Source organism: Anas acuta, chromosome 1 (genome assembly GCF_963932015.1).
Source record: "Anas acuta chromosome 1, bAnaAcu1.1, whole genome shotgun sequence".
NCBI lineage: Eukaryota > Metazoa > Chordata > Aves > Anseriformes > Anatidae > Anas > Anas acuta.
Genome location: NC_088979.1, coordinates 42916116 through 42943527, shown reverse-complemented (window position 1 = coordinate 42943527; position 27412 = coordinate 42916116). Strand labels below are relative to the sequence as shown.

The following is a 27412-nucleotide window of genomic DNA, read 5'->3' as shown; positions in this document are numbered from 1 at the left end:
TGGATCTAGATGAAGGGAGAATATTGGATCAGAGCTTTGTTAAACTATTCCTATGTGCCTGGGAAATGTATTCATCAGAGTGGCTTAAGATTCTTCATTGATTCTGAATAAGGATGGAATCTTGTAGCAGGTTGGGACCTTGATGGTGTTTGTAACATACACATGGTTACCCATAAGGTTTATCCAAGTATATTTTAGCTCATCAGTTCTTTCCATTTCAAAGGCCTTAGAAGTTAGTAGTAACCTGGTCTTTAACCACAGTACATAGCTGAAGTTTCTCAGAAGACTGAATTATGACCTAAAATTACAATGGATTTGTTTCATGAAATCTGCATGAGTCTTGATACATTTGGGTATGAAAGAGAATATCATAATCAATCTAGTGACCTCCATTAACCTTCATTTCTAAAACATGCATGAGACAAGCTTTCACACTTCCCTCTCATTCCTTTCACCAATTTTTCTGAAACAACTACCACCATACTTTAAAAACATAACCTCTGCCTCATATTCTGAAAGTCTGTTTAACACGTGAAACTGTGTTTCATTTTGAAGGGATTGAATAATGCTAGGTATAATTTGAAAGATTCATAACTCCAGGCTGATTACAAAAGGGCACTCTCCAGTCTTTTTAATCTTTTTCTCCTAATGTGTCTAATTAATTTAAAAGATGAATTCCTCCTTTTACATGGCCCCAGTTATTTAAGAAAATTGTTGCTTCTACAAACTATATTTCATTTATTCTCCCATCTCCCCATTCCCCCACTGCCCATTAGGTCTTACTGGACTCCCAGTGCAAGAAGGAAAGAAAAACAATTATTTAAAAGAAAGAAAGACAGTGAAAAATAATTCAAGTCTGGTAATCCAAAAACACCTCCTTTCTTACAATACCTATTAAAATCTAGTGCAGGATATCAGGATTATAATTTTTAATCACAGCACACTTGGGCTGCAGATGGCATGCAGACTGTTGTTTTGCTTAATCCAAGGAGAATTATGGAAAACACAGAAAGAAACAAATTGGGGACAAGCAGGAATTTTCTTGTAGAAAGAAAGCACTTCTTCAGAGCATGTCTTAAAAAAACTAGCATTAAATGTGTGACTAGTGCTATCTTTCTTGATGACTTCTTAACATTGAAAAACTGACTATACTGTCTACTTCAAACATGTCATTGTATGTATTTATGCTTGATGCACATAGCCAAAACTTCAAACTTTTATCAGACCATCCTGGCCACAGGATTAGACTTGACTGCCAAAGCAAAAAATAAATAAATAAATAAATAAATAAATAAATAAATAAATAAATAAATAAAGTGACCAGGAAGTATTATTTATATTCTCACTAACTGGAATATAAGTTTAGAGTCTCACAAACTATGTTTTTGACATCTGTCTTACCAGAAAGAACATCTGCCCAGTACAGATTAGCTATGAGTTTATTTCTTTATCCTATGTCTGGATGTCCTATCCTATCCACACTGTTCTACCTTGTGACACAGAGAAACAGTCTTGATCAGAATTTGAGCTCTAATTTTAAGGCTTGCAATGGTTGTTGTGCAGCCAAGATTACTTCTCTGTATACTGCATGCCTTTGCAATAGCACTATCAAAAGAAATATCAATTCTAAGCCAGCTATACAGCATTGGCTACACTATGTGTTTAATGCAACAGTGGCTGTAGTGTTATAATTGGGTTTGTATCTTGCTTTTTACTGCTATACTGATTCTGATTGTTCATAGCTATAAGAAATTGATTTTAAGAAGAACATTTCTATGCTTTTTCTCTAGAGTGTTGTTAGAGAGGTTTCAGGTCAGCTACCCTGGAAGGGAAACCATAAACTTTGCTCAAGCGCTCAAAATGAAATGTTTGTGTTAACTCAGCTGATAAACAGCTGAAGTGAGAGTCTTTAAACCAGTCTTCCTTTTGAGTGTGTTTGGAAGGAAGAATAACAACACACACTTGAAGAAATGGAGCTCAGGAGACTGAAAATCATGTACATTTAGTGCTGATGATCCCATTTGGATCACTGGGCAGTCGTTACACTAACTGGATATCATCCCTGCCAGTTCAAGGCCTCTTCAAGAGGTGGGCAGATTGCTACTAAAAACAGACACTAAAGCCTGAACACTTTGTATGAAATCCTCCACAGGCAGAGGTGATTGGAAGAGCATTTTGGAAAGCATTCAGCTTCCTCCGTGTATTAGCACAAATTTCTCTGCAGTAAGAAAGACGAGGATGTGAGGCGAGCAGATGCCTGAGCATGAGGCAGAGTTATCACCTCAGACCCTGCTTAGGGACCTCCCCCTCTGCTGGTGAATATATAGTCATAGAAAGCAGGGTGCTCCCATCTTTGTATTGCTATGAGATCTGTGCCAGGGCTGACGCATCTCTGCTGGCACATGCAGAAACACAATGGGTGGCTTTCCAACTGTATTGCTCTGATTTCATAGTCGGAGCCTCCTCCTGCCTCCCACAGAGCTGGATGCATGCAGCCACACTAGAAAGCTGTCAACAGCTGCTAGGGAGAGCCTGTGCCCTCACCTCCTTCCCTTTGAGGATCCCCCAGAAAAACAGCAAGATCTGGCCCTGGATAGCACCAGCTGTCTGGTCTTCTGGATTGAACTGGAGAGTAGAAAATGAGAAGTTGAGTAAATTGTGAGCATATAAGTAGCAGTACCTCCTTTCTGCGGTAGGGATCTCAAAGGTAAGCTTGTATAATGCCACCCAATGCAACAGTACTGTTATTATATACTGATGAAGTACTGACCAAAGGGAAAAAGTATATGTTGCTACTCAATCTTTATAGGAAGACTCGTACATTTAAAGCAACTAGGTGACAGCTGTTGAGATGGAATTGGGAAAATGTACCCTAGTTTGAATTTGTAACCTCTGCAACTATGTAGAAGTCCTGCAACTATGTAGCAGTCCTGCCAGCTTCCTCTTTTCCCAAATAATAGTCCAAATGTCTACACACATTCCTCATTATTTAATACTATTCAGCAGAGGTGATCACTATCTGCTAGTGAAAAGAAGAAATCCCAGTTCTTCAGTCACTTTTGCAGGGGATTTGAAATCTTTGGGAGGTCTTCAGAGCTTTCCCATTCATACGCTTTCACACAGATAGGAGCAAGAGCAAGTTAATTCCTCTGAGCTCTGGCAGTCAGATATTAAAAAGAAAGTTAACGAGCACCTGGCTGCAGCTGTACCAGAGCTTTCTAAAGACAAAACTCAGCCAACCCTATCTGAAATCAGACACTCTTCCAGCAAAAGCTGTCCTACCAGTGCTGTTGGCATGAAATAAACATTGCTGTGTTTAATGTCAATGAAATGTTGAAGAATGTCACACATTTTACTGCTGAAAATCTTGCATTTCTGTAGGCTCCATAAAATCATAAGGATTAAGGAGAACGCCTTACATTTCACAAAGCTCTGCTCTGGTTGAGCTTCTAGATGGCTAAGTGGGATTTGTTTTACTAACTTCCTTTTTATGTAGGAGAGGTTACAAATCATGGTGTGTTTCACCTGATGCAGAGCTGTATTGATGGATAGTTACACAAACATTATCGAAATGAGAATCCTTTAGCATAAGAGGTAGTGGGTTTAGTATTCACAGGGTTTCTCTGTTCCTCTGCTTCTTGAAGATGAAATGCTACTGGGGGAAAGTGAGGAAGATGGATATTCAAGAGAGTACGGACAATTTTTTTTCTGCTGCTTCGCTCATCTGAAAGATTGTGTTTCCCACTGTCTGTGAATTAAGTCACCTCTTATTGCCATAGGTCTTAAGGTTGCTCCTTACCTTACAGCAAAGACAGGATATGGTGTCAAACAGCTAAGGAGTCCATCTGCATGAACATGGACAGTCTGCACTAAGTTCTTATCATGCAAAAATCTGTCATTAAGTCCATTTATACTGTGAATACTTTTGATCCCCTATGATCGATGAATAGCAAACCCTGCTTCACTGTGGGAACACTGCCACACTTGCAATGGAGTCCACACTGAGTTTGGGAAAGAACTATGAACTACTGGTATGATGGCAGGTGGCTTTCATAAAACTGTGTCCACAGAAGCATTGTACAAGCAAAGCCCTGAAAAGAGTAAAAGGGGATTTTGAGCTGACCTTAGTAAATTTTTTTAGAACATGCATTTGGAAAGGATGACTTCTTTAATGTTTCATTAACTGATTATTACAACAAATAATCACAACACATTTGAAGATCTGATATAACAATTCAATCTAAAATTGTTGTAGCAGCCCTGTAATAAGGGTGTAGACTTAAAACAGCAACGAAGCAGTAGTTGGATGCTATATGTACTGCTTAATTGCATTAAACATCCTTATTTCTCAGCTTCTCCTTAAATATCTCGACTTCTCTTTCTGTTTCCTGCCTGTATTATACTGTCTTCCAGAGCACAGTTTAAAATTTAATGCATTAATAAATGCCATCAATAAAAATATCTTGATAATTCACATTAGGTGCCATGAATAATTATAAAATCAATCATCAAAATGATCTTCCCTAAAATTATGCATTTTTCCTTTTCATTGCATCATTAATTTGAGGCCTAATCCTGTATACTTTGGCCTTCCAATGCTCCTACTGATGTCAAGCAGAGCCTCATTAAATTCAGATGTTCTGCCCTGCTGGTTTGAATTCCAGCTTCAGAGCCTAATTTTTCAGTTTCTCCAACTTCCTCCCCATTTCTTAAGAAGGTCTGAGGAAACCTAATTTACCTCAGTTAACAGAAAAATCATGCAGATTTTTTACCTGCAGAAAACCTACCACTGTCAGCTAGAGTTGCCAATTCTAGAAAATATACCTTTTTGAACAGTTCTGGGACAACAGGAAGCAGATATGTCTTTTTTTCACTAGTACCTCCTTCTGCTGTTAGTAAAGGTACATTGTGAAATCATGGCTTTCTGTGCAGAAGCATATTCTTTGAAATGGCTGAATATTTTTCACCCCCTTCCTTGGTACATTGCTGCAAACACACATCTTTGTTTGAGAATCTTCACATTCAGCAAGGATCAACACAGCAGGCATCACATGGAAATTTTGAATTCCCAATGGCCTGCCCATTTAAAATGACTAACTTTTGGCCTCTGCCCCAGGAGGGGAGAGAGGGGAATACATGAAGAAAATCTTTCATTTTATGCAGTACGCTTTCTCTCCCTGATAGAGTAGAAAGTTGGTACTATCCCAGGTTTCTCCTGGCAGTACCAGGAAATAGACCTATGGGCCCCATTGACCATTGGATTAAAGGACCTTCCACAGTTCCTGCTGACTGATTGTCTATTTTCCCTGCCCCTAATTTGTTTTCTGTGTTTTCAAATTGTCCATTGCTTTAAAGCTGAAGGAAGAGGCACCACAAAGTCAAAGAGTTGCCACAACAGCTCATTATTTAGCTTGATGGATGTCTCATTTATTTTTTGCCAACAAGAACTTCATAAGGGTTCTTCTTAATTATTGCATAGATGGATTGGAGGGCTCTAATCCTTCACCATAATTTAGTGCTCACATGCTGCTCTCACCCATCCTGCCTCTGGAGCACTGTTAGCAGTGTTACCCTTCCTTACAAATAACCCATGTAATATTTTTGATTTACCACTCTCCAGGGAAACACCAGCAGATTTTTGGGCTTGCTTTATATTCCAGCTGCCTTCATCCGACTCAAGGGCTCCACTGAAGTCATCCAACATGAGCATCCAAGCCAGAAAACCAGAAGAGTCTCCTGAAGTGATACAGAAAAAAGCATGCAATTTCCTGCATTGTTATACTGAATACCATTATGACTTTATGTGGCATGTACATTAATGTAGGAATTCTCACACCTACTGATAATAATTACTCTGAGCAACAGCAGCACATTAAAATATAAGCCTATACAAAAGAAGCTATGTTGCTTTTTATCCAGGAAAAAAAAAAAAAAAGAATCCAATAAAATATCCATTCTTTATTTGTTTATGGGTGGGACTCATAAATAATGGGAGTTTTGTCATTGATTTAAGAGAGAAGTATTTCTCCCCATTAAAGAAAAATATCATTTTTCAGGTTTTGATATATGATGGTTGGTATATTCCAGCAAGAATGATTGGCACAATATTTCTTCAGTGGTTTTCTAGCTATGATTTCAGTGATTGAGCTGAGTTTGAATCTCCATTTCTGGCATACATGCTAGTTTTTTGGACCTTTCAGGGTGGTTCTGCATGTCTATATCTCAAGAAAAAGATTCTTTGTAGCAAAACTGATATCTTCCAGGATTTAATAAATATATATTTTTATGTTGATATCATCATAAACATAGTTTCCAGTCACCATTGTTCTGTGTCATAAAAGTATTAGTTCTTCAATACTGAGGCTGATTTTATGAATTTACTACACCACATTAAGTGTCTCACACTTGCTTGCTCAGCCTGATGTGTAGCTGGCCAGATTCATTGCTTATACCTGCCTCTCCATCTGCCTGGACATTTATGAATGTTAATCATGACAGTCCTGTGCTCAGTATGTTCTGTGAGAGAATGGAGAAATTTACCTGGCAGAGCTGTTAGTCACATTCACGCATATATTCTATAAAATATTTCATAATAAAATATAATTTCATATATTTTTAGTACTTTCTTTTATTAAATATCTACCTTTTTTTTTTTCCCATACCTTAAAAAGTTTCTCTACAAAATCCAAGGTCTCTTCACATACATATTATCAACACAATATATTATCTAGAAGTTATGTTTTATGTTTGATCTTTTTAAAACTGAAATCCATTTCTTGTCACGTTCAAAGAGGGAAAACCCTTTGCCACAAATTTTTATTTCTTTTTTTTTTAATCATTAATTTTAAATCATTCTGCCTTTAAGACAATCCAGTGTTTCCCATCCATATTATTGTCTGCATTCTCCTACTAATGCTCAATCATAAAAGAAAGAGCTTTAAAGAGTCACCAGGCAACTTCCCTGTTGTGCTAGTAGAAATTCTTCTGTGAAGACAATGTCAAGCTGATGATTTTATCACTACAACTCAATTCCCTCTATTTTGAGGCAAACTAATAGGACTGAAGGACTGATAAAACCCCAAATTATCGTATGGCAGATAGGCTTCCATGCTGTGGAATATTCTGTGCCTTCACCCTGTGTATATCAAAAATAAGAATCTACTCTTGATTTCTTGTGCCTAATGCTTTGCATAGATGAATACAAACACAAATCCATGTGTCCCGATGGGATGCATCCATGTGTGCTAAGGGAGCTGGCAGATGTAATCACCGAACCGCTCTCTATCATCTTTGAAAGGTCCTGGAGAACGGATGAGGTGCCTGAAGACTGGAGGATAGTCAATGTCACTCTGGTCTTCAAGAAGGGCAGGAAGGAGGATCTGGGAAACTACAGGCCAGTCTCACCTCTGTCCCTGGAAAGGTATTGGAGCAGCTTGTTCTGGATGCCATCTCCAAGCAATTGGAAGAGAAGAAGGTTATGAGGAGTAGTCAGCATGGATTCACCTCAAGGGAAACAGAGGCTTGTAGTTTCTATTGCAGTGTAACAAGCTTTGGGATAGTACATAGCATTGACCTCAACTAGTCCTGTCATGAGAATGGTTTCTGAGCCTTGCCTGTGCTAGCATTTTGCATGAATGTTTCACTAACATTTTATTAGCTGCTGCATTATTAAAAAAAAAAAAAAAAAAAAAAAAAAAAAAAAAAAAAAGATGGTGAATGGATGTAATAAAATGAATAAAATGAATAAATAAATAGAAATCTGTAAAAACCCAGATTTCTGCCATTGCGAACTCCCTGTACTGCTATGTGTGGCTACTTTTCTCTTCAATGTGTTCAGTCTTTTCTTCTTTTAATATTACTTGTCTTTCCTCCCTGTGTTCTTTGGTCTAGAATCCATACAACTGAAAAAATTAGTCTGCATCCTATACATTCATACATAGACAATCCTATACATTGTCTTTATAACACCTACTTCCTCTGATTTGAAGAGACTTTTCTTGGTGGGAAAAATAGCATGATAGATAAATTATATTCATATTTAACTCATGGAAGCTTCATGTGTTGTGGCTACAAACTTCATAAAACAGAGAAAATAGAAACCTAAGCCATTAGTTGTTCTAATCACAGAATCACAGAATTTCTAGGTTGGTGTGGTGGTTTTACCATGCTGGGCAGCTAAACCCCACAACCACTCTCTCACTCCCCCTCCTTTAGATGAGGAGGGGGAGAAGTAAAGCAAAGAACAACTCACGGGTTGAGATAAGGATCATTTAATTAAAGGGAAATAATAATAACAATTAAATAAAGACTACCATGAACTAAACAATTTAACTAAGGGGAAATAAAAAGGGAAAGGGGAAAAGGGAGGGGAAAAGGAAAAAATAAAACAAGGGAGGAAAACAAACAAAAAAAATAAATGAAGGCTATATGGAAGTGCAGAGGAAAGAAATTACTCTCTACTTCCCACAAATGAGCGATGATTGACCACGTCCTTGAAGCAGGGCCTCAACGCACGTAGCCGGTGTTCGGGAGGAGGACCGACGTTTTCCCAACGAGAGCCCACCCCTCCCCTCTTCTTCCTGTTTCCACCTTTTATTGCTGAGTGTGACATCATATGGTATGGAATATCCCTTTGATTGGTTTAGGTCAGCTGCCCTAGTGATGTTTCTCTCCTCACTTTTTGCCCACCCCCTAGGAGGGTTAGAGAAAGGCCCAATACTGTGCCACTGCTGCTCAGCAGTAGACACAACACTGGTGTGATAACACTGCTGTTCCAGCTACAAGTACAGAGTACGGCACTGTATGGGCTGCTGCCGGGAAAGTTAACATCCCAGCCAGACCCAGTACAGTTGGAAGAGTCCATCGAGTCCAACCAGTACTTCCAGTAGAAGTATTTATTTTCTCTAGCACATAGAGACACCTTTAGTTCAAAAGTTATTTAGGAATGATTCTTGAACCTTAAATTCATGTGATAATAGATTTTAGCAGATTCTATTCTCTTGTAATCCACGTAAACTTTATAGCACAGGAGATACAGTACCCAGCTGTGCCCTTCTGAATTTTCAGGTAGGTGCTTAACCCTAGGAAAAATCCTATCCTGCTCTTTTTCATACTTTGCCAATTTTTTCTCTCATTCTTTATGGACTATTTTCCAAAACAATGAAAAAAAAATGTATAAACAATAAGCTCTCCCTGTGTTATAACCCACCACACCCAGCTCCTCTTTTTGCAAAACAAGAGCTTGAAGAGACTGTTCCGTTCTTTATTAACATGAAACAAAACCACCAAATGAATATTTAAATGCATTTCAGCTAATTTCATTGGCAAACTCCAAATTCTGAACATATTTTTACCAAGCTTTCCTCCTGAGATGATGGCCTGAACTCGTTTTCTTTCTCTCCTTCCCCTTACTCCCCATGTTACCACCCCTGGAGAGACTGAATGCCACTGATTGTGCAAATTCACGCCCATCAGCACTTGTCATCTCTGATGGAATTTACCCTTTGACATTCAGTTTCCCCTTCCCACTTGGAGGCAGAAGTTTCATCTTTGCAAAGCACATAAGTTGTTTCCTTGGAAAAAGCAAGAAACATGTTCTCTTGCAGGGAAAAGACAGCTTACTTCACCATGGAGACCTTAGGGAGAAATATTCCTGTTTATTTCATCTGCATTTAAATTTATGTACTTTTATTATAAGGATTTTTTCTTTTTAATTTTTCTAATAAGCCGAACAGGCAAAGTCGGTATATAGTCCAGCATCCCATGTCTCATAATCCAACCTATAAAGTCTTAAATAGTAATCTCTTCTTTAATCCCAAGCTACCACACCTCATCTTAAAAAAAAAATCATTCTATCTTTATTGCCTGTTGTGAAAAATATTGTGAAGATATTACCACACAACAGTAGTCTCTGTTCTGCCTTTAATAACAGCTAGTCGTGTTATTATATATTTTTATACATAATGCATATATATTTTTTTTATGTAGTAAGAATAAAAATAGAAAGTTTCAAGGATTTTTCATTCTTGTTTTATCCAAAATTATCAACTCTCAGGTAGGGTCAAGCCTGTCCTCCTTACACCTGTTAAACCTCATTGAAAATGGTAGGGTTGAGCTAATGTAGCTGATTTGGCTGAGACTTTGGCTCATACCCTATCTCCTGTTAACTCACAGCTCTGTCTCCAACAGGTAGAACAAGATGAGATCTGCTGACTGCAATGCTGCATTTATAGACTTAGTACTTCTCTGCTGTTGACTGCTTTGCCTGACAAGGAACATATATCTCAAGATACCAAAATTACCAGAAATCTTCTTCCTACTCATAAATGTGATTGTTTAGTGATATTGTCTACTAATGGATCTGGGTAAATGAATTTTGGACCTCATTTGCAATTTTTATTTTACTCAGCAGACAGTAGCATACAATTATACTATAAATCTGTGTTAACAGGTTAGCTTTGCTGCACTTCATTTTCTGTACTGGATGAATTTATTTTGCCTAATAATTGATAGTTTCTTTACAGGTATAGTTATTCTTTGGAGTAAACATTTCAAGGATAGCTTTGGGTCAAGTTGTTAATATTACATTTTTAACCATGAATATGTAACAGGATTTCTTTTAGTGTGTATTCATAGCTGGGCTCTTCCAAAACTGTCACACAATCCGGACAAAATTTTGTTTCAGATTCTGATGCTTTTTGTGTGAGGATCAATTATCTCCACCAGGTCCAGGCAAAAAATACTAACATTTCAGCATCTCTTTGTCAAAGTAGGGACAGCTTTGGGTTGCTTCATTATCCTTCATACCTTAGTACTGCTAAGGATTGGTTAGCATACCAAGTTCAAACAATTCAGTAGCCCTTTGTAGACAGGTTTCCTCATAAAATAAGTTGTGTATTTTCTATACAGAGAGAGTATATATCTCCCTGATTCTTGAACCTGTGAAATGTCATCATTATGGTGATCTGGACAGGTGACAGAGAACCATTTATTCCCAGTCTGCTGGGTGAGCTCAGTCTTGGTTCCCTCAGACTCAATCAGGTCTTTTGTGTTATAAAACAGGCACAGGAAGGCATCCATGAAGCACAAAGCCACAGGAAACCAGGCCTCATTAGTTCTAGTGTCACTAAACTACCTACGAGTTGATGCATGCCCAATGGACTGGATAAGCAAACCTTTCCAAAGTTTATTTATGTCTTTGTTCTTTTCCATGTTAAGTGGCCCAATTACACATCGCAACAGGGGAGTTTAGTGCAAGCAAGCCATAGGAAAGTCACGTTCTCCTCTAGTTTTGTTTTGCTGTTGGTTTTTCCCCACTTTTTTTTTTTTCCAGAGCTTAATTCAGTCACACTGATTATCCAAACTGCCTTGCAGCTTTTCCTGAAAATCATAACAGTAATTGCCATGCTGTGCACACCTTTTGATTGCTGTGTTCTTAAGCACAATTTGAAAGATAGATTACGGAAAACCTAAACATTTTTTATGCTTACAACTCAAAGTGGCACTAATAAATAGCCATAAAATAGTAATCTTACATCTATAATTTTTCATGGCAGATCCTTATGAAATCATTATGTAATTAATTGCTTTATCAGCCATGTGAAAGTCCAGGCAGGGAAACTGCATGATGAAATACAGGGCCAGCTAAAATGATAACCAACAATATTTTTTAGAGATATGTGCATAAATTTGTTTACTCTTACAGTTTCTATGCTGTTATGCCATTATAAGAGAGTTCTCCAAATAGTGAAATGGGTCCAAAAAGCATGATGTTAAATTCCAAGCACTGGAGTAGCCCTGTAGCAGAGTATATTAGATTATAGATATGCAGAAAGAAACCAAATGAGGTTTAATAAGAGCAAGTGTAGAGTCCTGCACCTGGGAAGGAACAACTGGACATATCAATACAGGCTGGGGGATGACCTGCTGGAGAGGATCTCTGAGATGAAGGACCTGGGGATCCTGGTGGACGACAGGTTGCCCACGAGCCAGCACTGTGCCCTTGTGGCCAAGAGGGCTAATGGGATTCTGGCATGCATTAAAAGGAGCATGGCCAGCAGGTCAAGGGAGGTGATCCTCCCCCTCTACTCTGCCCTGGTCAGGCCTCACCTGGAATACTGTTTCCAGTTCTGGGCTCCCCGGTACAAGAAAGACAGGGATCTCCTGCAAAGAGTCCAGCAGAGGGCCACAAAGATGATACGGGGCCTGGAGCATCTTCCCTATGAAGAAAGGCTGAGAGACCTGGGTCTGTTCAGCCTGGAGAAAAGAAGACTGAGAAGGGATCTCATCAATGTGTATAAACACCTGAGGTGTGGGAGACAGAGGGACTTGGCCAACATCTTTTCAGTGGTTTGTGGGGACAGGACAAGGGGTAATGGTCACAAGATAGAGCACAGGAAGTTCCACACCAACATGCGAAAGAACTTCTTCACAGTGAGGGTGACGGAGCACTGGAAGAGGCTGCCCAGGGAGGTTGTGGAGTCTTCTTCTCTGGAGATATTCAAGGCTCGTCTGGACGCCTACCTGGGCAGCCTGTTCTAGGTAGCCTGCTTTGGCAGGGGGGTTGAACATGATGATCTCTTGAGGTCCCTTCCAACCCCTTCAATTCTGTGATTCTGTGATATTAACAAACAAGAAGATAGTTAAGGAAGAATTTGCCATCTAAAAGCGACTAATGCTCTAATAGAACTATATTTTCCTTCATTTTCTGTGTTTCTATCCATCTTACACAGAATTTTGCACTGGTACAATCAAATATGGAAACCAGCATTTACTGAGCTTAATTTTAGACATAGATCCCAGGTCAAAGCACACTGTCCAGGTTTCATCCTATAGCAAATGGAAAAAGAAGACAAACCAAGAATAAACATTATACTCAAATGAGAATAACTCTGATGCCCTCTGTCTTTTCTGACGAAGGGGTGTAGACATGTGCATTACAGCACCCAGAATGCATGTCCTTGGGATTAATGAAAGGGCGTAGGAGTGATGGGTTATTTAAAAATACATATTTAATTCTAGCTAGACAGATACATACCAAATACATAAAGTTTGACCCAGGTTTTACCTGGAATAGTTTGTTTTAATTTCTTTGATCTTCCTAAAATAAGAAACTCCATAAATCTCAAATAATAATTGTTCTGGTATGTTCTCTTTAGAACATCCAGTTTTATTTAGAGCTATAAATTTTAGTGGAGAAGAACATACAAGGCAATAAAATATTATATATGATTAAAAGCTCACGCTATCTTTTAATAAAACTTCTTTCTCCTCTTTTATTATTTTTTTTTCTTACACAGCTTCAGAAGATGATAAAAATAATTTGGACAAATTTTTGCTTCTTAATCTGACATAGTCTATTTAAAAAATATAATCTACATATATATAAAAATATGCTCAGTTATGAAGATACCTGGACCTAACTTGGTCCTTGCTTTGAAGTCAGCAAAGGATATGCAAAATTACGGATAACTTTAATTGGCAAGAACACAGTCCTCATGCTTTTCCTTAGGATGAGTAACACAAACACTTGTTTATGGACTACTTCCTTTACTCCGTGTAGTGGGACAGTCAACTTCCCCTACTAACTGACAACTGCATAATGAGCCTGTGCAATGCCAGCAATAGGCAGGTAAAAACAAGATAGTTCTTACTGTAAATTTGGCTTTAGCATAATCTAAAAAGAAATGGGAGCCAGCAATGTTCAACCAAATTCTCCTGCAGGAAGAGAGAAAGTGCTGCATGATCAGCTAAGGGACCACAGATTTGCCTGGAAACCATGGGAGCTGGACCAACAGGAACTTCTCATCTTCTGTTTCTGTCATTATAAGCACTGTTTTGTAACACTCTAACAAAAGATAATTTTATGGTTTTATGGTTGTATTTTGCCATCATATGCACTTATTAAACTTTCTGAAATCAACTAAGTCAGAAAAAAAGGCATTTTGATATAGCTGAGCTTGAAATCTATGTCAGCTACAGTTCATAACCTCATTATTCCTTTGAGTGTAGAGCAAACCTTCCCATTCTCAGATTTAGGAATTATCCTGCTAACATCCCCAGCACTTTACCTGGCTCTTCCAACTCTTTTCCAGATGTTACAACTGTTATTACCATTTGTGTCACTTTTCCTCCAAAATTGCAATAGCCTGTTTTTATGTCAGTGGTAATATTTCTCCATTATTCATATGACATTTAGGTTAGAATTTGTCTCCTTTTGTTTTATCATTCCTTTGTAACATGCAGTTCTCCTTCTAGTGCCACCTTTACTTATACCTTGCTATTGATGCATGACCTAGCTGGCTAAGAGAGTCATTTTTCTGCTGATACTTTAATTCAAATCTACCCATGGGTGGTGAATAATTTTAATTGCTACCAGCGGGAAGCTGGGCGTATTCCGACCCAGACACCTCTGTCAAGAAATGAATGGTCATTTGTGACACAGTGGAAAATAAAAGTAGCCGAGGGCATTATCTGACTTGAACCAAGCTGACAGATTTTTATAGTCTTATGTCTGGAGTCCAACAACCTATACTTAGAAAAATACACAGAGTATTATGGTTGAGATGAGAAAAGGCAAGGAAAGTCACTATCTAGATTAGTATGTACCACATGACCTCCAAAGCTTAGGCGCAACTGGGAACATTAAACCAAATCTACATTGTGCCTGAGTTTTGGAGGTGTATACTATTTTTCACCCCCAAGAAACAGTTTTCTTGCATTTACACATTATTGCATAAACATTTATAGGCTTGTCATAAGTGACTTGGGATGTGACTTCTTTGTCTTTCACAACAATACTTAACTTTCTTAAAAAGCATATTTCCAGCATAATTGAGCATGTTCTGTCAGTCTTGTGGAGTACTATAATCAATAGACTATTCAGATTTAGGAGCTAACTAGGATTAACAAATATTATGGAATCTGGACATAACTAAGTCTCTATATATGTTTCTCATCTATACATGTAAGTTAATAACAGTAAGTGCTTTCACTTTTGAAGAGCTCTTCACTGAATATTGGGAGTCTAAAAGTGGTGGGGAAACTCATCAGATGAGGATCTGGCAATTTGCCTAATGTCAGGAAGTAAAGTGATGTCAAAGAAAGGATATTAGAAAAATCTCATGGTTTGACGTGGTTTGACAAATGACCAATTCAAACTCTCGTGTGCAGTAAGTGTGTTTGAAATACCTTCTGTAAAACATTCACACTGCTATGTTACCGATGTTATAGCGAAGTGTTATAAAAAGATGAGAGTCACAGAAGACTCACCCCAGATAGACTGATGTGCTCAGCATCTTACAGGTGCAGCATGTACAGAAATAGGCACTGGTCTAAGCCTTGAAGTGTCTTAGAAAGCCACTCTGGCAGGTATACAATGCATAAACGAACCCAGAATAGCTCTATGCAATCACTGGCAAATTCACATCACAACAATCCCTGATGCGGTGCTACTAGTCTAATAAAACAGTATGAGACCATTAAAACAGTGCTGATTTCAAAAGAATTGGGTTTGCTCCTATCCGGGCTTCCTACTCTGGGTGCACAGTTACTCCTCTGGTCTGAACAAGTGCCACATGTTCCCCAGTGCTAAGTGTTTGCCACTTCTGCATTTCCCCAGTGGTGACACAGTTTTCCCTAGGCCATCAAGGCAGGCGCAGCAGCTAGGTTTTGTCAGTATGTTGCACAAACCAGCTATCTCGCCTTTGAAGCATCCTGCTGAATATATGGGTGTTATTATGTCCTGAACCTGGCTCCCCTGACAATTTTAGATGCTGACAGTTTCATAAAATCTTCCCTCCAACCAGCAGTGGTGTAAAACAATAATAAAAACAAATCCAAACCCTGATTGTATTGCAGCCTAGAGTAATATTGCAGCAGAACAATATTTTCTACACTTAATAAAAACATCCTTTCGATAGACTTTTGTACATCCTAAAAGGATAACATCCACAAGTATATATTGTGTGATATGTGTCAAAATCCTCACTGGATGGTATTTCTTCTTGTCAGAATGGCAAGAACATCAATGCAGGGAAATCTTTAGAGCCAAGCAGGGCACTGTTTGCTCAGCTACAAACCTACTTTCATCTCTCACAAGCACTCAATGCAAAAATATTCCATTGACATATCAAAGTCTACATGGGTTGCCAAAGGAAAATAAGGGTAGGAAGCTAGGGTGTTTGTCAGAGATAGGTAGAGTGAGATCAAGATGCTCTGCCAGTAGCTGACAAGCCAAAAGATTGGAGGTCATCACTAATAGCATGTGGTTTAGCTCTAAGAAGCCACTTGTCATAGAGCTGCAGTCTGAACATTGCCTCTTCAGTGCTCATTCTTTGTAAGAGGCCTGCTTTAAGCACAGTGATTTGAGCAGATGTTCGTGCATCAGGTCTGTTAGCTGCTCTACAGACAAAACCCCTAACCTCTAACCAGTAAATCATTTAGTTAGCTGAAACAGAATCAGGTTCTTGGTAAGAAGGTTTCATTTTCCACTTTGCTATCTACTAGTACAGCTGAAGTGGATTTTTCATGCCATTAAGTTGCAAACTTTGCTAAAGTTAGCCGGACTGTTTTGACAAGGAAGATTGTTGCCATTGTGTGCCCTGCTAGACCTTTACTTGGACATACAACTATCTCCCTGCTTGGCTGACCTAATATACCAGTGTGGCACCCTGCCCCCCCCAGGAAATTATTTGTCAGCAGCCATTCCCACATACTCACACTATGAACTCCTAAACACAAATGCGGAGGGGTTTTTATGCTGCCTGCTTGATTACTAATTTCTTGTTTGTTCTCAGCATGTCCCATCATTCATGAAGTAGGCATGTATTTGTAGAAACTTTCTAAGGAGGTATGAATGGATTACTTAATTTTATTTTTCTGGCATCTTTCCAGTGGTCTGCCTTGTTTTAATCAAAATGGGTGGAACACATATTGCACTTGCTCGCACAGCACTAAATCATGTTAATAAACTCACTGCAGAATTCAGTCAAATGTTGCAAAACTTAGTACTGACAATCTGTCAACACTCCAAGGCATTTTGCTTAACAGGATGTTACTGAGTGCTTTGCCCACTCAGTTTCATTTCTCAATTCATAAAGAAAAAATAAAAAAAATCACCTTGTTGTTCTTATGAGAATCTTCACATATGTCAAACTAATTTAAAAGAAAAAAAAATTGTAGCATTATTGAGTGTATGTTGCCCATGTTTTCTCAAGGATCAGTACAGTTGCAGGCACTTTCTGCTCATTTACAGTATCACACTTTCCTTAGAACAAAAGTCTACCATTCAACCAAGAAATCAGAGTTTGGCTTCTGAAATAAAAATTAGTTAAATGAGAAAGGTGTTTTAGGGGAGGGCAGCTTTTCCCCTGAACTGCCAAATAAAAATCTTTGTTTTCAGCTAAGAGCTTCTTGACTGGAGCTGCGTGGATATAGTAGGAAGAATTAGCAATAACACACCCACAGTTACTGTGGTGAGTTCCCTCTCCCATGCTGACATGATGTTTGCGTTCATTTTCAGTGCCCTTTTATTCTAACAAATTCATTGTCATCCATATTTTTTAAATTATGTCAAAGATTTTCCCATGAGTAGTCACTGCGAGATTAGCATCCCCTTTTGTTTTAGCTCGATAAACTGGGAAGCTTCCCTGCAGGAGCTGCTGGGATTTGGATGTGAGCCTCAGGGAGCAGCAATTATATAACGGTAGTCTCTCGTCTAGCTATACACAATTGATCAACCCAATTCCAATCATGTTTGCTGAGCTGCATGCAGAAATTGTATGAGATCATCTGAATAAAACATAATCTGAGTCTTTCCACAAATATTAGATGAGCGGGAAAAGATGTCAAATTTGCTGGATAAATTGCAGGGTGTGAAATATTCAATCAGCTTAACTTAATATGTATATATTATATATCAAATATTGATGTTGTTCAAGCTGCAAGTGGAGTCTGGCACCCAGGCAGACTCCCACAGAAGTGAATGGGTCTCTACATAGGGATATAACTTGCTGGATAAGGTTTTTGTTTGATATCTTCTAGTATTCTTAATATCAGCATGGTGACTAGGAAGATATTACAAGAATAAATCACTTAAAGAAAACCCTGTTCTAAATTATCATAGCAGTCTTAAAATATTAGTCTGTTCACATGCTTACTTCTTTAGAAGTCTACTGAAATGGGTAATATTCCTCATTTCTCCACTCCAAGAATAGTCACTTCCTCATGCTTTTTTCTAAGTACAATGGAATCTGCCCTGCCAATTACTTCTTTTTTTTTTTTTTTTTTTTCCCTAGGAGGCTACTCTGTACAAACACCCCAGAATCTAAACAAGTGTTTGGTGGCTCTTGATGTAGACTTGCACAGTTCAGCAACTCTTACAAATTATAGGATCTAATCATGCTCATTAGAGTTACTCGAGGACCTAACGAGGGGGCACCAATTAGATCTTTGTGGTTCCATCTGTAACTGCAAAAGACCAGGGACCACTTCACAGCCATTCACATCTCACATCCCCATTTGAGGAAAAACACCTTTCTGTGTAAGAGATATATATCTGAAGGAGGTCACTGGTCTGTCTAATGAAATGGCTGTGGAAAATGCAGTGTTTGCAGAAAACAAAACAGGGTCCATTTATTTCTCTTTTAGAATCAGTGGGAGTCTTCTCCAGCAGTGTGGGAAATGTGACTTGCATAGAGACAGTTGCCATATGGTTACATCTACATTTACCTGTTGTTGTAACATGCTGTGGCTGCCCTCTCAGCTGTGTCTGAGCATAGTCCCTGTAGATTTTCCCCAGCTCAGCCCCGCTGCCTGTGCCTGATCCCCTAGCTACAGCCCTGCTGGGCAGCAGGGTGCTCAGAGGGGCATTGTCTCTCTTAGACACCCCCTCTTCCCAGCTGGCAGTGGCAGTCGCAGCTAGCAGCTTTGGACACTTGCACAAAACTCACAGATTCTCCTTTTAATATTTCCTTTGTGTTAAAAGAATTATCCAGGATACCTTTAGCCAGGCTGCTTGGGTATGCAGACCCTCCTGTCCAGTTTTTTAAGTGGCACACAAGAGTGAAAACAAATGCATTAACTTCTTGCAGATTTAACAGTGTTTTGCTGCTTCTTAAACACATAGGTGTGGCGCATGCTCCTGTATGCAATTTTCTAGACTTTCGCTTGCTCCCAGAGTCTTTCTCCTGAGGCTCAGGGCTTCTCTTCAAAATCAAAAAACTTCTTAGATCAGCTATTTAGTCTAACTTTACTTCACCCCAAATGTAAATCCAAGCTTCAGATTTCCCTGTGAAAGCATATCCACTTCATTCTTTCTCCACCTCAGAGCTGACTGTGTGTCTTTCCAGGTTTATATTTCACCTAACTCACATATGGATTCATTTTGCTGTGTCTGGGAATTTGCCACTCCCAACCCACCACGCCCTGCAGAAAGACATTTCAAGAAAACTTTCCATACACTTCAGCTTGCCTGATGTGTTTTTGTTCAGTCATTAAGGTTTTACAATTGATTTTTAACCCCAAAGTTGTCAAAGAATGGTGAATTCACACTTATTAAGGCGGTTAGCTCATTATATTTGATTATTATAATTTTAATTATTTTATAATATATTATCAGCCAGAATCCCCAGATTATACATAGACAGATTTGTTAAATTGTCACAGAGGTACTCCTATGGGAATCATGTCAGGCACTTGGGATTTTCTTAAGAAACACACTGCATGTTTTTATGGTATTAAGAGCCAAGGGAGCTGAGAACAAGGAAAGTCCCCTGCTTACATTCTTACAGGGGCTAGATTGGGGGCACATGAGGCATTTGGCTACAAACAACCCTCTACTTTCATAAGGAATTTTAAAATAATTTAAACAATGAATCAACTCTCAATGTATTGGGTACTCGCGTAATTTTCTGCCTCCTTATCAGTGTGTTTTCTGCTAAAAACAACACAGTTCTGAGTTTTTCACTTATGTGTAACAAATTATATTATATTAAACAAAATGAAGATTTATGCCATGACAAAGGCTTTCAATAATAATGATAAGAGAGATGTTAATTTAAATTGAACATGCTCATCTTTTGGTGTTTTTTATTTTGTTTTCCAACATCAAATTGGCGTGATTAAGATGCAAGGACCAGTGATTCCCATGCTCCATTTTGGATCTGTCTTTCAGGCTCTGTTATATATAAATAGAACTAATTACAGAAGAGGACATTGCACAGACTAGAAAAAGGATCAATACATGTATTCCCCTAAGAGTGCTCAACCATTAAACCAAAGCAGGAATTTCCCTAGAATTAAAAAGGCTTTCTGTTTTAACCCAAGAATCCTCCTAATTTTTCTGTGTTTTCTCTCTGCTTGCTAGCATAACGTTTTTTTTATCATTATGATCAGAACTCTTAATATTAAAGGCACATTTTAGTTCCCCTTTTGTAATAGTCAAGGCATTACCTCTATGTATGACAAATCTTGCCTTTTTCTAGAAAGAAAGTCTTATTTTTAGTGGGATACAGTGTTAACACAACATATTAATCATAGTAAGAAGCCACGATCTCTCTGTAGCTAAAACTACATTTAAATCCAAATAACTCAATACGGATTTTGACTCCTGAGTAGACTCACTACTGCTTGCAAAAGCTACCAAGTAATTTCTCCAATTAACTTCGGAGTTCCTGATGAGATACCATGCTATGGAAAGTCACAGATGTCAGGCAAAGACCTTTTCAAAATCAGCCTCAAAATCAGCCCAACAACCCTGTAACAGATTTCCTTATTTATATATATATATATGTAAAGGCCATGTCCAAGTCAGAAAATCAAACATAACCAAGACTCCTCCCCAACTCTTTGGCTGCTTATCCTGGATGGAATACATTCCAAATAAAGCTCCCTAAAATATTTAATTCAAATTTAGCCTTTTCTGTTGTGGCTGCCAGCCCAGTTGTGTTAAAGTTAGATTTAGCCATGATTAGACACTGATTTACGTATTCTACTGCCTTTTTACAATAGCACCATGAACAAAGTGACTTGGGAGGAGTTTTCAGAGGGGAAATTGCATAGGGAATATCAGTTATTACTGAATATGTAATGAGGATGTCTAGCAAGAATGCACTCTCTCAGCTCTGAGGCTACAACAGGCTCATTAAAAGTAAAAAAGATCTTGATATTTAATGATGTTTTAAAAATGGTTATATTTTATCTTAAGTAGAATCATAGTCATTGAAATAGCAATGTATATCTATCACGCAGTCTATTGAATGCACTGCCTGCATACTGCTGTTTCCCTAGTTTGGCTGGGAAAACTTTTATAATATTGCCCTTTTTCTGACAGGTTGTATTCATGGAAAATTTATGTGCCCAGAATTCTGAATCTCTGCAACACTTGTTCTTCCATTTTGGGGTTTATCCCAATGTTATTTATTCTATCAAGTTAAAGAACAATTAAGACATTGCATTTTTGAAGAAATACTTTCCTTTGCACACTATCATTTTATTTCTACTGAAGTGACATAGCTCTGGAGGAGCCTAGTGGCATAGCAGTTAAAGCACCCTGCTTAATATCCAGAAAGTGTAAGTCTGAGGTTTCCTCTGAATGCTGATGGTTGTTTCCAGTCAGCCTGGATAAAGAAAGGTTATCTGGGCATTTGGACTGTGAAGATGTAAGTAGCCAAACATAGTGCCATGCCTACAATTTAGTGATGTCTTTGGCCTTGAAGGTCTCTTTAAATCAGTGAAGGTCACATGAAGAAGAGTGAATCTGTTGGGCTCGTTCTGCTTAAGGTGCTGGAGCTGTCCTGGGGTTCTGCTGGCCACTGCAGGTTCTGCTACCTTTGGTTCTGGGTCAGGCTTTCCCACTTTTGGAAAGATTAGGACATGAAACCAGTGGTTCTGGTCCTAGGGGCAGGCATTTGGCTGAGATGAATTGCACCTGTGCCTTCAGATGTAGTCTCAAAACATCAGGAAATGAGAGAGGAGCAAATGGCTCTAAATGGCTCATTTTGGTAAAAAAAAAAAAAAAAAAAAAAACAAGAACAGGGGTCTCAAGATAATGTCTAAGCATTTTGTTTAAAAATTAAAATTCATGCTGGTATTTCTTGATATTTAATTCCCATTAAAGTGAAAAGGATAGATGTAGTTACAGCAATGGGAATGAGTAACTTCATGAATCTGTAGCGTGTTCTCATCTTGAACGCTGCCTTTGGTTCTGGTTAACCTCTACATAAAAGTATAGAGTAGAAATTCAGGGACTCAGCAATGGGTAATGAGTGTGAGATGCATGCTACAGGAAAAGATACCTTTTTCAGGAAAAGCTCCAAAGATTTTGGACTGCTACTTCAGAGAAAAGATACAGTCAGAAAAAAAAAAAAATGACAGTTTTATAGACAGTGCCATATATGTTACATATAGACTATGCTATGTTATCCAGCAGAAAACAATAAAATACTTTTATGAGACTATACGAAAATAATGGGAATTCCAGCAAAATCAAAAGATAACAACATTTAATGGATGTACTTTAAGCTAAATATTGTTTGCCAAGCTGTGAGGAGCCAATTAGCACCACATGTGTTTGAATCCAAAGTACAGAGTGTGCTCATATGGATAATTAAAACACACTGAGCACTAAGTTCAAAATTTTAGGTATGATATCAGTCCCACACACATTGAGGTATATGCAGATATCCGAGTGGCAAGAGAAAGCTATTTAGCCTCTGGGCAGATGGTTAAATAGCTTCTTGTTGACTGTTTGAAAATACCATGGTAAAATCCATCTCTGGTAGGTGAGAGAGCACACCCTGAGCTTGCTGGGCTGCTGGCCTGACTTGGTGCAGATTATCCTCAGCCCTCTGCCCCACAAGGGCACAATAACTGCTGGAGCAGCTGCGCTGCAGCCTGATGGGTTGGGCAGTCTCTACCACGTAAAAACTGCTGAAAATGCAATCAAGAGCTGAATTCAAAGCAGAAGGAATTAGGTCTCCCTAATCCACTTGTTTTATAGGCCATAATGAATCATTTAAAACATGAAAGAAATTTTGAGAATGAGCATAATTGCCAACATATCCCTACATAAAAATGTGAACAACAACTTGTTAATCCTAAAATTCCATTTGAAAGTGAAACCCTAGTGCACTTGTTCAATTAAAAATAAATATTGCAATACCGTCGGCAAATTCTTCCTTCATTCTCCTCATAAAATTGCATGTAGTGGCTTAAATGTTCTTGGCCTACATTTTACCCAGGGTAGTCAATACAGTATGTTCTGCCTATGAAGCAACTTCTTCCCACAATATAGTGACAGCAGAAAATTATTAACAAATGATGTGCCTGCTCATGCATACATGGATGATTGTAAGTATTTAACATTGTCCATTGCCCTAGTGAATCATTTCAACAGACCCAAATCTCATCTACTCTAAATTGGCATGGTTTCACACACACACAAAAAAAAAGTCATGATGTAAGTGTACAAGATGTGAATAAAGCAATTTCATATGCAGAGATAGGGAAATGCATACAATATTGCAGAAATATACGTGCTTAGGAAAACATAAGCAGCATTGAACATGCAGAGAAACACTTAGTTGTTTAATCTGTGAACCGTTAAGACTTTCATAATAAACAGTATATTTGCATCATAATTCAAGTTTTATTGCAACTTTTTGAACTCTAGATAGCTGTAATTTCCTTTTGTCTATCAGCCAGCAGGAGTTTTACCTTAGTTTGATATTTTGCAAGGAGTAAAAGAAAGAATGACTCGGATAATTGTATTTGAAGATGCTGTGTAAAGCTATTTTCACTCCCTAGAGGTAATGGTTTTTATGCCAAGCTTGAAGTTTTGAACTACAAAATAAAGTGTGCTAAATACTGATTTTATTAGCCCTTTAAGAATTTCACTTTGAAATATTGGAAGGAAAGAACATCATACTTTTTATATGTGTAATAAATCAACTTTAGAAAGGCAGATGCAATGAAATTATTTAATATTAGTAGTTTTCTTGGCCTTCCCAGAACTTCCCTCTGTGGTAACAGTTTGTGTTGTTGCCATCCTATATACTGTCAGATCCCAAAGTTCATATCACCCCCATCAACACAGTTTTCAGAAAGTCAGCAGACTACAGAGGCAGACTCAGGGAATTTGGAGTCCCTTTCAGAGATCTTTATATCAGAAACATGCATTAATCTTATGATAAATGTTGTATATGTCATGAACAAGAATGGCTTATTCATGTACACACCCCAATAACAGCAACACAAAGAGCAACCGTAAAGAAAGTGAGAGCTACCTATATATTTTTTTAAACCCAAAAACCAAAGACCATGACATCTAAAGGTGAACAAGACTTCTGGCCAGTTCTTACTTAATTCAGTTATTTTTTCCATGTCTTTTATGCCTCAAAGATTAGGTAGAGCCCTTTTAATTCAAAGAGTTATTAGTGAATAAAGCAGTCTGCCAAGGGAAGTAGTCGCTACAACAAGCATGGAACTGATGAGCATCTAGGGACTCTTACAACACTGGGTATATTTCCTGAAAGGGAAGAGATGAACCATATGGATGACTTTCACCATCCAAAAATCACATGCTCCACACTGCTCAGCCAGCATGGCATCTTTCCTAAACAACTCTTCTCCCTGCTCACTCTCATAAGCCCTTTCAAAGTCTCACAAATAGGACTAATCATCCTAGTGAAGCAAAACACCTACATGCTGAGTCAATTCGGTGTGCCTTCACAGTGAGGAAATCTAAATCCTTCAGCTGGAGATGATTGCACAGGAAATAATGATCTGTGTATTAGGTAAATTTATATCTGTGTTTGTTCACAAATATTCACCCGTGGACACTCACACACAATTTACTTCTACCAAATGTTGATTCTAACAATTCTATTAACTGTATTCATACTGACTGTGTCTCTGTTATTGTGATTCTTGTAAAGCACTTGTCACTGCATTTTATTTTATTTTATTTTTTGACTTGTTTACATGACAGGGTGTCGTGGTTTAACCCAGCTGGCAGCTAAACACCACGCAGCCATTCGCTCACCCTCCCCCCTCGCTCTCTGGGACGGGGGAGAGAAATGGAAAGTGAAGCCTGTGAGTTGAGATAAAGACAGTTCAATAAGACAGGATAATAATAATAATAATGATAATGATAATGATGATAATAATAATAATAATAATAATAATAATAATAATAATAATAATAATAATAATAATAATAATAATACAATAATGATAATAGTACTACTACTAACAATGTGTACAAACAAGTGATGCACAATGCAATTGCTCACCACTCGCTGACCGATGCCCAGCCTAACCCTGAGCAGTCCGGCGCCCCTCCCCCAGCTAGCCACCCCTATATATTGTTTAGCATGACGTCAGATGGTATGGAATACCCCTTTGGCTAGTTTGGGTCACCTGTCCTGGGTCTGTCCCCTCCCAGCTCTTGCTGCACCCCCAGCCTGCCCGTTGGCAGGACAGAGCAAGAAGCTGAGATGTCCTTGGCTTAGTATAAGCACTGCTCTGCAACAATTAAAACATCGGGGGGTTATCAGCACTCTTCTCATCCTACGCCAAAACATAGCATTCTACCAGCTACTAGGAAGAAAATTAACTCTGTTCTAACTGAAACCAGGACACAGGGTGGCTTCATAATGAAATTCTAGCAGTAGTGTTACTACTCACCCAGCCGCAACCTTTGCAGCTGTATAGGTAATTCTGGTTCCTTTGGTCAATCTCAGACGGTCTCTTTGTTTGTACTTAATAAGGAGTAGCACATCTCATTTCAGAAGGTCTACTTAGTAGTTGTCTTCCCTGCAGTACTAGCTCAAGTTATCTACATGCAGGTTAATTTCTTGAATCTGAACTCTCAGGTTGTAAAACACCACTTGAACAAAGCAGTACTGTCAAATACTGTGTGATGCTGGTGTAACTTCACCTTGAACTTATATATAGTGATCAAGCAGGCAAGTTCAGACTGAAAATTACAAACAAGATGCCTGGAAGGAGAGTGGGGAAGTAGAGGTAATGTACATGTAAGAGTTGTGTAAGGACCACCACTGCAAGAATGTGGCTGCATTTAGTACTAGATCAAAAGCAACAACAAGCTTCAAAAGTACATCTAAATGTTTTTTGTTTATTTATTTGATTTTCTTACGGTTGATAAAAGAGTGTTTCAAGTGAGTTCAGTAGAATAAAATAGTCAAATTCTTTTACGCATCTGTAACCTTCCTTTTCCTTGTCTCCCCATTGGGGGAACAGCCATTTATATTATTCTGCATTTGACACAGTGTTCCAAATCTGACAGACTTTATCACATATTTACTTCTTACCATTATTTCATTTTTCTTGTGTTTTCAAAGTAGTTGATAGGGAATTTCCTACAAATTCTTGCTTCTGGATTTTCTTTTCTATTGCTGTAACAATAGTATGAATAAAAAGTAAGACAGCCAAATATTTCATCAGCCAAATAATTCATCATGGAGCTTTCATTTAAAAAATATGGAATACAATATACAGAAATTAATATACAACAGATTTTTCATAGGAAAGCTTAGTGAATCAGTCATAAATGAGACAGGATAAAAGAGATGGGACTCCCTCTAGAAAGTTCAGAATTTTTCTTGTACAGGTAATTGGTGCTGCTTCCTGTGAAATATCTGTTGGGTAAATTCAGTAGTAGCTGTCAAAAAATCACTCAAAGAAGTCAATGCAGGAGCCCTTCATTTGGGATGGTGTGGGTTATGTCTATCCTTGGGCATGATAAATAGTTCCCAGAAGTGCTTCAAACTCTAATTTGATATGGAAATCACAACTCCAGAAAAGTTTAAAGCTTCATATACTTCCTTGGTGATATCAGGTAGTTGGAGGGAAATAAGAAGGTGAGGATACCAAGGAAAATAAAGAGACTAACAAACAAGTTGCACAGTTTAGAGCCTGGGACAGAATGCAATTAACTAAGCATGTAAGTTGAATTAATGCATAGATGATTCTAACATTCATTTTCACTTGCTACTCAGTACACATAATGATAATTTTAAGCAATAATGTGTTTTAAGAAGAAAATATGAAGTTGTGTTTACCACTGGTGAAGAAGAACCCACCTGGACACACTTTGCAATTAGAATTTCTGTGCAATGGAGTGGAAGCCCAAAGACCAGGCCAAAGTAGAAAAATCGGTTATTTAACTCCAGCGCATTAAAGACTTTGGCTTTGTGAGATTCCACAATGATTAAATAAAGAATAAAAAAGGTCCAACTAATCACGAAAGAGTGTCAAATGTTTTAGAAGAATCTTCTCAGCACTAGAAACAATCTCAAAAGGCCTTTGAATCAAGTCATCACTCTGATTTTGATCAGATGGCTTATCATTCTACAAAGAAACAGAAGGGACAGATGCAAAGATAGAAAGG

General features: G+C 38.2%; 1 long non-coding RNA gene across 4 annotated transcripts in view; it reads right to left on the bottom strand.

Annotated features, from left to right (window-relative positions):
• The window catches only part of LOC137853621 (uncharacterized), a 90642-nt gene that overhangs the window by 27738 nt on the left and 35492 nt on the right, over positions 1 to 27412 (bottom strand). For all 4 annotated transcript variants that reach the window (XR_011094606.1, XR_011094602.1, XR_011094603.1 and 1 more), the window contains exon 3: positions 5611 to 5736. This is a non-coding gene — a long non-coding RNA (uncharacterized lncRNA). The remainder of the gene's footprint in view (positions 1 to 5610; positions 5737 to 27412) is intronic.